General features: G+C 37.6%; 1 long non-coding RNA gene across 1 annotated transcript in view; it reads left to right on the top strand.

Annotated features, from left to right (window-relative positions):
• LOC112532148 overlaps nucleotides 1-9,693 on the top strand; it is a 28,488-nt gene extending 18,795 nt beyond the window's left edge. The window contains exons 2-3 of the long non-coding RNA XR_003074564.2: nucleotides 8,673-8,817; nucleotides 9,265-9,693. This is a non-coding gene — a long non-coding RNA (uncharacterized LOC112532148). The remainder of the gene's footprint in view (nucleotides 1-8,672; nucleotides 8,818-9,264) is intronic.
• The last annotated feature ends 2,920 nt before the right edge of the window (nucleotides 9,694-12,613 follow it).

Raw genomic sequence — 12,613 nt, 5'->3', positions numbered from 1 at the left:
GATTAAAAATATAAAGAATAAATAAGCATGCTATAAGTGTATGCATTAGAATAAGAAACAATAGTTAAAGATAAGAAGTCTGCAGTTAAGCAAGGATAGGATTGACTCTGAGAGGGAATTCCAGCTTTGGTTTAGACAAATGCCCACTGCAAGATCTTGGAAAAGTCACATCCCAAAAAAGTATCTCAGTTTCTCTATCACAAATCATTCTAAAAGGAAGAAAGGAAGAAAGGAAGAAAGGAAGAAAGGAAGAAAGGAAGAAAGGAAGAAAGGAAGAAAGGAAGGAGGAAAGAAAAGAAGGAGGGAAGGAAGGAAGGAAGGAAGGAAGGAAGGAAGGAAGGAAGGAAGGAAGGAAGGAAGGAAGGAAGGAAGGAAGGAAGGAAGGAAGGAAGGAGGGGAGGAAGGAAGGAGGGAAGGAGGGAAGGAGGGAAGGAAGGAAGGAAGGAAGGAAGGAAGGAAGGAAGGAGGGAAGGAGGGAAGGAGGGAAGGAAGGAAGGAAGGAAGGAAGGAAGGAAGGAAGGAAGGAAGGAAGGAAGGAAGGAAGGAAGGAAGGAAGGAAGGAAGGAAGGAAGGAAGGAAGGAGGGAAGGAAGGAAGGAGGGAAGGAGGGAAGGAAGAAAGGAAGGAAGGAGGGAAGGAGGGAAGGAGGGAAGGAGGGAAGGAGGGAAGGAAGGAGGGAAGGAGGGAAGGAGGGAAGGAAGGAGGGAAGGAGGGAAGGAGGGAAGGAGGGAAGGAAGGAGGGAAGGAGGGAAGGAGGGAAGGAAGGAAGGAAGGAAGGAAGGAAGGAAGGAAGGAAGGAAGGAAGGAAGGAAGGAAGGAAGGAAGGAAGGAAGGAAGGAAGGAGGGAGGGAAGGAGGGAAGGAGGGAAGGAGGGAAGGAGGGAAGGAGGGAAGGAAGGAGGGAAGGAGGGAAGGAGGGAAGGAGGGAAGGAAGGAAGGAAGGAAGGAGGGAAGGAGGGAAGGAGGGAAGGAAGGAAGGAAGGAAGGAAGGAAGGAAGGAAGGAAGGAAGGAAGGAAGGAAGGAAGGAAGGAAGGAGGGAAGGAGGGAAGGAGGGAAGGAGGGAAGGAGGGAAGGAGGGAGGGAATGAGGGAAGGAGGGAAGGAAGGAGGGAAGGAGGGAAGGAGGGAAGGAAGGAAGGAAGGAAGGAAGGAAGGAAGGAAGGAAGGAAGGAAGGAAGGAAGGAAGGAAGGAAGGAGGGAAGGAGGGAAGGAGGGAAGGAGGGAAGGAGGGAAGGAGGGAAGGAAGGAAGGAAGGAAGGAAGGATGGAAGGAAGGAAGGAAGGATGGAAGGAAGGAAGGAAGGAAGGAAGGAAGGAAGGAAGGAAGGAGGGAAGGAGGGAAGGAAGCTACATAAGTTACTTATATTACATGCACATATCTATTATTCCCTTAAGCTACATTATTCTCTTAATTGTGTGAGCTATTAAATAAGGAATCAGAAGGAGATAGCAAGATTTCTACAGGATATGCTATATTTGCACCTATAATAGCCATATGCTCAACAGATATTCATTCTCCTTTCTGCCTCCTCTCCTTCACAAAATGAAAATCAAGAGGTAATTAAAAATGTATAATTAAATTAAAAAAATAAGCTTAATAAAAAAGTTGCCTGCATTCCATCAGTATCTTGCAATAAAAGAAGATGGAAAAAGGGAACACCTTTTCCAAAGGCAAATACGGGTATATTTTCCATATATAAATATATATACACGTATATAATATAAACAATAAACAAAATTATGTAGCATATGTGATATATAAATATTATATGATTGATGTTATACATATATTATATATATATAACTTTTTTATCTTCTAGAATTCATAAAATGGCAATATGCATTATTTGAAATCTTTGGAAAATAATCTCTAGGTTTCTGGAAAGTCTAAAAGGCTTTATCTTAGCACCATTACAGAGAAAATACGTGGCTAGAGCCTGAAAGCACTGAGAATATATATTGCCCTTTTTGTGGCGAATGAATTTATGTGATATCTTCCTAAATTGAATAGTATGTAAATAGAGATTAGATCTATCATGTATTCTCATAGAAAACAATCATTTTCAATATCCTTTTCAAATTTTGGTAGCATCCCTTACAATTTATTTTTTGTTATTTGTATTGTAAACATTAAAATATTAATATAAATTTTTGACTATTTGACTATGATATATTATATATAAAGGGTATATATAAAGGGTAAAAGGTATAATTGTAAGAGTGAAATGCCCCACACAGTATCAAATTTGTAACTGAGGCATGCTGTAGAACACTAAACAGTTTCTTCTAATGCAAAATCCTCTGTTGTAATTAAATTCAGTTATGCTAAGAATGCATATACAGGGGGGCTGAGTAGATCATGACTTGCTCATGGTGAGACTCCAAGTTGTCACTTCATATTCAGTCCTAGCGGTTAAGTGACTGAAAGATGTTAATTGTTCAATATCCCACATGAAATGAGATGCGTGGTCTCTGACTGCTGGAGAAGTGTTTAACATTACAAGAACACCAACTCACTTGGCACTAACTGGAAACTTTATTGTCAGTCTCAGCATTTATGCAAATGCACGGATACTGCATGCTGACCAAGTAGCTATTAGGATGATGATGGCATACACACAAAGAGACCCGGAACAAGCAATAAATGGATAAGAATTGAATTGTTACTATTTATTTTATATCTAGTCCTTGAATTAAGGAAAGGCTTAGTAGGGCTGAAAATCCACTATCTATTACTAAATTTTAATTTACTTCATAGATGAACAGAACAGTTTGGGTTGGAAGGGACCTTTAAGATTTAGTTCCAAGCCCCTGCTATAGGCAGGGACACCTCCCTCTAGACCAGGTTACTCCCATGCCCATTCAGCCTGGCCTGAATGCTTCCAGGCAGGGGGCATTTTCAACTTATGGCGTCAGTTGCTCAGAAAGAAAATCTCTTTGGGGGAAAAAAAAAATCAAAATATTTAAGGATATTCACCACAGATTTATCACAGAATTCAGTGACAAGAAACTCTTGGCAGTGACAGGACAGCTGACTTGAGAAATCAAACTATCTGTATTACATTTACCCTTATACTATATAAAATGTTGTGAATTACTGATGAAGTAATTATTTATGAACCTTCCATAATCAACAGTGAAAGAAAGAAAACTGAACCACTGTATTCTTAACACTTCTGCCCCTTTACTAGGTACAAAAGAAGCCTAAATGGTGATTTTCTGCAGGAAATAACTGAGTGTTGGACTAGCCACAGAAGTTACATCAGCTGATTTTAGAGTAATTGTTCCCATTGCTTCTTTTTATGAAATGCTTTTCATCCTCAAATGGCCTTTACACACAATTCCCTTTCATAGGATACTGAGATTTTCTTGCAGCTTGATGACACTGGGTCTTACCTTCAGTGAGACTAAGGATCTTGACCATCAGATTATGGAGGGAGAAAGACTGCTCCTATGGTACTGTTGGAGAAAATTATGGATCAAATCAGGCAAAATCCAGTTCTTAATCAAGATAAAAGAAAAAAAAATCATTCAATTTCAAAGTTCTGTTCTATGTGCAAACTGAATTTGGTATAGATTCTGTAAATATTCATACTCTGTCTCAAATATCTTGAGTCACAAGTTTTTCTTGACACTTTCCCCTACTAGGGTGAGATGAATTTCAGAGATGTTATGGCCAATAGTGAATATGCAGGAAAAAGTGGAAAAAACGAGGCATATATAAACTGCCTGACACTCTGTCTAACCTCTCAGCTCCAGCAGTGATCAGTTTAAATATTTCCTGAACCAGACATTGCATGTGGGTTGCTTATGGATGTTCCCACGAATTTCTCTAAACCTTGTTAAATCCATTTATAATTTTGGCCTCCACAGCATCTTGTGGAAATGACCTCACAATGCAGTTATGCAACGTTATAGAAAAGCATTTCCTTCTGCTTATTTTAAGCTCACTACCTGATAACTTTATTGTGTGTGTGTCCTCCTGAGTTCCTGTACTGAAAGGAGTCCTATGATTCTTTCCATTTCTCCATAATATTCATTAGCTTGTGAAAATCTTTCATTCCTCTAAACTTTTCAAGCTGAAGAGGTACATTCGGTTTAGCCTATATGCAGAAAACATGCTTCACCTCTGTCAGCTTCTTTGATTTTCTATATTTATTACTATTATAGTTCTGTATTATTGGGAGAGTTATTTTGGTTTCTGCTTTCATTTGGTTTGCTTTTCACAAATACAACAAATACTCATAATTTTAGACCTATTTTTACATTAGCACAGCCCCATATGAATATAATTCTCCTCAACTAAAGCATTTGCTGAATCTTCAGGAGTCATGCATGACACTCTAAAAGAAAATCAGTTCCTTTATAGTGCATTTGGGTGAAGTTGTATCTTAACAAGGATTCACCAGTGGCTGTCTTTTCAAGTTTCTTACATGCGTATATGACTGTGTAACAGTTTTGAAGCTTGAGGCAGCCATGCTGCTCACTTCTGTGGCATTTCAACACTTTCTGATTCACCCAGTTGCGTTCAGGAACAATAAGTACAGGAACAGCAACAGATGTTTACATTGATATTTAACGTTAGAATTTGACACTGAGTCTTCTACTTTGTTCTTGTAGCCAAGCATAACTTTCTACATCATTATTCTACCAAAGTCTAATATATTGTCAGTTTTGCCAGGAATATCAATTGTTTCATCTGCCTCTGTCACTTTGTGGTGCCAGTTACACTTAAAAGTGAATTTTTGGATTCAAGAAAGGTAAAAATGAATGGATTCAAATAATGTTAAGATGAACTTTTCTCCATAAGGTATCTTGCAGTGAGTGTTTACTGGCAAACAGGCTAGATGTGGTATTTGTATGATTTACTGGAAACCTTCTAGTAGCATAAACAAAAACTTCACTAAACTCACACTCCAAAGTCTTCAGACTGACCTCAGATGCTCTCTGTATCAACAGATGGGTCTCTGACTCACACTCATTCTGTGTACTTGGGAAGCGTCATGCCTTAGCAAGCCTGAGACCCTGAGGAACTGTATAAACCAGTCTGTGAGATGGAATACACGCTTCTTTTTCTGTTTGTTGTAGATGAAAGCAGAATGTTCACGTGGTTTCCAGAAATGCAGTTGACAGTATTTCTCGCAATGAAAAACTGATAAGGAGTCCGGGAATCTTCTTTTTCAACATCTGATTTCTCAGGTTTTGAGTTTACAGGATATATCTAGTGCACTTCTTTGTGTCACTAAACATTTTTGTTTGTGATTTTTTTTCTCTTCATCATGAATTTAGTAAACACCAGCAAGTAATTGTTCAGGCCAAGAAAGAGAGATTAAATACCTCAATACTGATTATTTGGTAATTTTTGAACATTAATGTTTCTTGTATCAGAACAATGTATTCTGGCATGACTTCTCATCATGTGACCAAAAGTAAATAAAATTAATTAGAGTAAAATAAGATGAAAATCAAGAAAGATCACACGTCCATGCAATGTTCTTATTCAAAGAATAAGTGTGTTTGAATACTGGGAGACATTTTATTCCATCACTCAGTTGTGAGACCTCAAAGCAGATATTCAACCCAGATGAACTTCAGCCTAATCGTCATGCTAAAGATCAGGAGTCTTGGTTGTTATACTTGAATGCAGAATAAAAGTGTGGAGTAGTAGTTACAGAGTTACTAGGAAAAGCATATTCAATCTGAGAGTCCATGTGGGTGATTTGTTAAGTTTAAAACTTATTGCATGAGGTCCTAGGTACTGTTCCTGAGGCAATCCATGACCTTTCCTTTAGCTTATTTGTAAAATATGATAGTAATTCATATTTGAATGTTCCCAGTTTAGAAAGCAAGCATGGATTTTTTTTCATTTAGGTGGCTAAGTGCACAAAAAGAAAAGACAGAGTCAGTAGGTCTGAGTAATATAAATCCATGGCCTCCTTTTTTGTAGCTCAAAGAGTTTTCCCCTCAAGTAGGAGGAAGTAGGTAGTACTACCTTTCCTCTTTCCTACTGCAGCAAGATATGATTCTCTAATAAATACTGTACTACTCCGGTGACAGCCCAACATCTTTATACACTCACATAGTGCTGTATGGACAGTCTAACCCAAATTAGCCAAGCAATAAAGCCATTTGAAAGCAGTGCTGTGCCATTCACCCCGAGGAGGTAACACCCACTTGGGTGCCTTGGCTTTCCAGTGTGGCTTATTGCTCACAAGTGACATCACATGTACAAATAGGGAGGGAGTCCCTACAGCCTGCACAGTGGAGGAATGTCCTTTGGCCCTACACTGACTTATACATTTCTTTTTCTTGTTATGGAAAGAAACAATGAACTGTAATATAGACAAGTCTTATCTCTATAAAAATAATGCTTGCCGAAGTCTTGACAATCAGATGAAGAGCATACGGACAAGATAAAGAACCTAGAACCTCTCGGAGGTGTTCAAGGCCAGGTTGGATAGGGTCCTGGGCAGCCTGCTCTAGTATAAATGTGGAGGTTTGTGGCCCTGCCTGCAGCAGGGAGTTGAAGCTTCATGATCCTTGAGGTCCCTTCCAACCCAAGCCATTCATTCTATGATTCCCATAGAGTGAAGTAAAAACAAACAAACAAACAAAAGAAATAAAATAAAATCCCCTCTTAAGCATCTTCATTTGGTCTTAAATTTATATGTCTAATTAAAAAAAAAAAATCTATTTCAAACACAAATCGACACTTCTATTCATTTAATATAAGTAAAACAAATACCTCAGGAGATGATAGATTAATTTTGTTCACCTTTAAATGGTCTTCCTTGCATATATAAGCAATTCAAAGATTATTCTCACAATCATTTCTTTGTTAGGCACCAAAAATTGTAGCACTGTTAGCAGAAAAAAAATCATGTGCATGCAATTACAACATCTTGGGAGGGGACAAGGATTGTTTTATTATATTAACCTGTAGTTTTGCAAACCAGAAGAGAGCCAGGTTTGGGGTGTTGTGGTGGTGGTGTGTTTTTTTGGGTTTTTTTTCGGTTGGTTGGTTGGGGTTTTGGGGGGATTTTTATTATTGTTTGTTTGTTTGTTTGTTTGTTTTTCTTTTTTGCGTGTGTGTGGGGGGGGGAGTGTTTGTGTAAATAAAAATAAATTTAAGGCACTTGTTTAACTGAAATGGAGCTGGCCCAGGGCAGTGGACACAGCCCTCAGTGCTGGAGTTCAAGGAACATTTGGACACCACTCTCAGACACTGGGTCTGGATTTTGGGTGGTGCTGTATGGAGCCAGGGGTCAGATTCAGTGATCCTTATACATCTCTTCCAAATTGGGATGTTCTGTGATGGTATGCAGGTACTACAGTCATGAAAAAAAAAAATGGACATTTGTTCTAAGAAAAGTCAACCAACAGAAGCTGGATTATTTCACTTAAAATAGAGGGTATTATTTCCATCAGGACAGAGGAGATGAAGTTTAAATACTCTAAGACAAGTTTACTTTGACTATATTATTTTTATTCATTAGCAAACTCAAGCATTTTTTCAACTATTTCATATTTTCTTTTAACCTCTGTTCTTGCTTCATTAGCTTCATTTTAGAAGTTTACTTTTTATTTCAGAGTATTTTTGACCTCCCATAAAGCAATTACATATTTGATTTAAAATTATGTAGAATTGAGATAATACAGGCTAAGATTTTAATGAGCTTCTGAATCACTGAATATGTTGATAGTTATGAATCTAGTAGGCTGCTTTCCTAAATGGAGTCTATGCTCATTGTCTCATCAAGTAAGTTCTATTGATTGTTCAATGTAATTATATATTCTTTCAGATCTTGGTAGGATTTCAACCTGGAGGTTCAGAAGGTGGACTGATTAAAAGACTGCCTAATAATTTGAAGCTTCGAGCTTATTTTATTTTCTGTCATCAAGTTAAGACAGATGGGCTGGATACAGGACAATTTTAGTAATAATAAATTGGCAGAAAGTAGGCATGTTTGCAGAAGAGTTTATAGTCTGTTTTCTGAAGAGATAGATTGGCTCTGTAACTTTCTAAGTGTGTGTATTAGAAAAGCTGAAATTGAGGTCTTCTTACCTTCTTCACTTCACATCAATCAACATTCACTTATTTAGGAATATTCATTGATATGAATTATGTCTAATGTGGCTGTTCTTACCAAGGCCAAGAAGAAAAGTCTTGCTTAGCACTGATTTTTTATTCTCTTTGTTTCAATTCACCTACCTCCAACTCCTGCTAGTGACATTAGTTGTTTTTTCCATCTTGATAAATCTGAACAAGACTTCTGAATCAGACCTTTTTACAGCAGTCTCATTTTTTAAAACTCCAGTTAATTAATTAAAATGCTTTCTCAAAGGGGAAACAAGAATGACCTTCTTGATCCTTTCTATATGGAACAGAAAGTTGGCTCCAAAATTTGTCAGGCTGAAATGATCATTTAGATCCTGAAAAAAAAGTCCTTCATAATCAGCGGAAAAGTTCTCATTCACCACAAAGAGTTTTGGACCAAGTATAAAATATGTATATGGTGAATAAATTCAATAGTCTGCTCTTGGGTAAAGCAGTTCTGAATCAGTTCAAATGAGACATGGCTTGAACAAGTGGCTGTTAAACCACAAAAGAGTTATATGGGAGCTGGCTAGTATAGAATGTGTCTGCAGTTATGTAATCTCAGCTCTTTCTTCAGTTTCCAGTTTTCAAAAACCTAAATCTGCTGTGAACAGATCTGCTCTCCCTTCAACTTTGCTTGGATGCAACTCAGTGTAGCTCCAACCACAGTCATGAAGAGACTAAATCTGTCACAAAAGCAATCTACCGCTCTGTTTTCCAAGGTGAGCTGTTTTTTCAACGTATGGTCTCGACCAAATACTCAGTTAAACCTTTATTTCTCTGCAGTCTAACCTTGATGCAGTCAGTGCATTATCCCAATTCTGAATTTGCAAAGAGAGGCTTCATTTGTTTTCTTAAAACCAAGCTTTACACTGGGGAAAATATTCTTAGAAGCCATTAAGGCTCCTCAGAATAATTCATTCACACTGCAGCAAAGCAGATGCTCCTAAAAGCTGTGTAGAAGTTAAGATGGCTGCTCTATTTGCTAAGCAGTGCTGCTGCTACTTTATAAGTAAAAGCAGTACAGTGAAGACAAAACTGTAGTCATAAATTTTCAGCAGTAGATAGTCACTCTCAGTATTTTGTTCACAGTCTTGGTTGGTTTTTGAGTTTGAAAAAATAGGAATGTGATTGCCAGCATTGCAATAGGCTTGTAAATATTTTTGAAGTCTCTTAGGTTTCATGGACTACTGCAGAGGTGTTCAGTAAGATAAGGAGATCCACGGAGAAAAACTGAACTCTCAAGCTCCCAGTTATGTGGCCAAGAGGACATCAAAATGAAAACACAAACAGGAGTCCCCAAAATTTTGCCAGCTGAAGAAACACCATACTAAGCATCTTAACCATTTGTGATTCTAGTTGTGCAACTACTGATATTACTGGAGAAGAAGCATTCAAAATGAAAAATTAAGGAATCATGAATTCTGATTCATCTTGAACAAGCCGATATGAACACAACAGTCAACAACAATTTTCACTACAGCAATAAATAAATAAAAAAATAAAAAGACATATACAGTATTTTCTGAAATATCTTATTTCTGAAGAAACTTCACTTTCATTGAGAAAATATTCTACAGAGAATTCCAAGTGTAGCTGAGAACTGGACACAATGGCAAACTTCTTGCTGTAAGCAGGTCACAGAGAGCCCCCCCCCCCCCCGAGCACTTGATTAGTTCAGTCCTGTTCTCACAACCCCTTTGAAGCCACAACCACCTGCAAAACCAGCAAAGAATACACCCAAGTTTGACACTGCACCAGAAGCCTTAAGAGCAAACACCTGCCCATCAGCCATTATATTCCACTGTTTTAGACTTACAACAATCCTGTATTTTAATCCCTTTTTATCCTGCTAATAGCTTTTCAAAATGAAAACAGTGCGTTCTAAAACAAGAATCTCTGTTTGAGCAGATTAAAGATGAAGTCCCTAAGAAAACATGTAGGGGATTCATTCTTCAGTGTAGATACTATTTTGTTATTCAGATAAACTAGGAGGGGAGGAAAAGGAAAAGGAGGGTTTTTTTATTCGTAAAGAAACAAATGGTGACACTAGTACAGGTAGCAGACTCTGGACATTAAATGAGGTTGGCACTGAAGAACAGCAAAATTTGCCTCCAAAATAGGATTTTTACATTTAATTTCCCTTGTACTGAATCTTTTCTGTGCATTTCATTAAGTAAAAAGTGTTGTCATTCACAGGTAAATCACTAAATGAAGTGGAATGACTAGAAATGTTATTCATTCATTGCTTAAGAGTCACTTAACAAATAGATTTACCTTAACCTCTATCAGAAAATTCAGAACTTTTTCATAGAATTAGTTCTACTGAAAGGAACACTTCACTTATCCCTTTCATTTTTCACTATAATCTCTCAAAGGAATAAAGTCTCATTCAATGTCAGTGTAAAATATCCTTTGCCTGGAGAAATTTGCTCTGGGTACAGTATTGCAAAGCCCAAAAATTGGATTGTTTCCGATCATGTTGATCAAAACAAAGATTGCAGGTGAAAAAATACATTTCAATAATGAATGTCCACAGGCATCAAGAAGATATGAAGTTAGGATGAGGAAGAGCAAGAAAATACAGAAGTTTTGCTGAAGTAGTTTATCTTCCACTGATACTTTCATTTCTTACACAGCAAGTACAGTTGTGATTCTGATGCCTATACGAAACTGATACCATCTATGACTCAAGAGCTCTAATGAGTGACTCATCAATGCTGAGAATAGCTACCAGAGGGTCACTCTGGGACTGGAAGGTTCCTTTCAGTAAACAGAAAGTGCATCAGTTCCTGCCTGACAGTAAAATACTTTCAAACGCTACAGGGAACTTAAAACATCATTTTTACATTACATGACTTAAATACTGTTATAAAATAATAACAGTGAACACACAAATAATAAAACCAGTAAACCTTTAACCAAACTGTTACAGAAATAATAGGAAAATGAGGGCTGTTAGTTTAGATTTTGTTTTTAAAAATAAATTCCTTGCACTGATGACACTGTAATTTAGATCTACTGCAAATTTTATCATTTGTCATCTTACTCACTGAAATACTGTCTTTTACAGCTAGCAGAACACCCTTCGGCTTCTGCACATATATTTATTTAATATATTCACACATTAACATGATTTCTAGTATAGGTCACCTAATCAAAATGTAGAGACAAGTGAATGCCATGAGCTATGGACTTGGAAATCAGTAAGGAAGAAGTTAAAATTCTTTGTGCAAAAGGGAAGGGAGAATACTGAATACATTTTCTCTGGAGATGCTTGGGATCAGATAACAGAGGAAACAAAGTTCTGAGTGCAATGGATCCTGAGGTAAGCAGGAAAGATTCAACTGCTGCAAGACATTCAGTGAAGAGCGAGCACTGGGGAGATGAGATGTGAGATATCAACTTTGGAAAACCTGGAGGTGAAACAAAAGGAGGGTATTAAAAGGAAAACAGCAGAATGAAGTCACAGATTACTACTGTTGGGAGGTCATGGAAAAGACAAACGGGCGGACAATATCAGATGAAATTTGGTGTGATACATTAGACTATGTTTAGATTGTAAGACAAAAGTGAGTATTGTATGTGGGCCTTTCTTAGCAAAGGCAGTTGGTACATAAGAGATCTATGTGCGTTGTATGGGACTGAAGGTCAGATGAAGCCATGAGAATGACTGAGTGGGAGTCGAAGAGATTAACAATCACCCAAATGGAAGTTGACACCACAAAAGATTAGGCAGAAAGATATATTATCTCACCACAGCATGGATACAGATTCTCTGAAATAGTAGATCTTTTCCATCTCAAACATACTGTGTAGGGTTTGCTATCTCTGTATTACTCAGAACTGATACCACATCTCCAATAGATTCTCATTACCACTGCATCTGTGCACCTAAAGCACCTTGCTATAATATATAATACAGAAAAGCCGTGGCTTTAGCTTTCAAGAAATACTAATGTGTTCTTTCATTCATTGTAAATCTGTGGCTGTAGCAGGCTGTGATCTCTGATCTCTGACGGTAAGAAAGCTACTCTGACTAGAAGGTCTGAAAAGGCAGTGACAGTGTAATAGAATTTTATGATTACATTTTGAACATTTCCACTGTGAGCAGAAGGCTCCTGACTCAGATTATGTTATCTTCTGCTTAAAGAACAATAAAAAATAAGAACCAATCAACAAGTCATAGTAACACTTCTGCTGTGTTTCCTTCTATATTACTTTTGCTTGAAACTAATTTGTTGAAATGCAATAAAAATGATTTTGTAGTTATGAGAAAAAGACTGACATTACCCCAGACTAAGTGCATAGTCAGTCTGCATTGCTGAAAATGGGCTTTTGCTCCCTGCGTATCAGTGATAAGAATGAATGAATGAACCAAGCTTGATGAATTGAATGTGACCCTTGAAGGAATGTGGGAGACAGGGATAATTCTGCATATGAGATGATTCTAAGACAAAATAGCCTCTCAATCAGTGCAGAAGACTGGGCATTAGGAAATCTAAGCAAAGCCTATAG

The sequence above is a fragment of the Gallus gallus genome, chromosome 3, assembly GCF_016699485.2.
Source record: "Gallus gallus isolate bGalGal1 chromosome 3, bGalGal1.mat.broiler.GRCg7b, whole genome shotgun sequence".
Classification (NCBI taxonomy): domain Eukaryota; kingdom Metazoa; phylum Chordata; class Aves; order Galliformes; family Phasianidae; genus Gallus; species Gallus gallus.
This window is presented reverse-complemented; position numbering and strand designations above follow the sequence as displayed.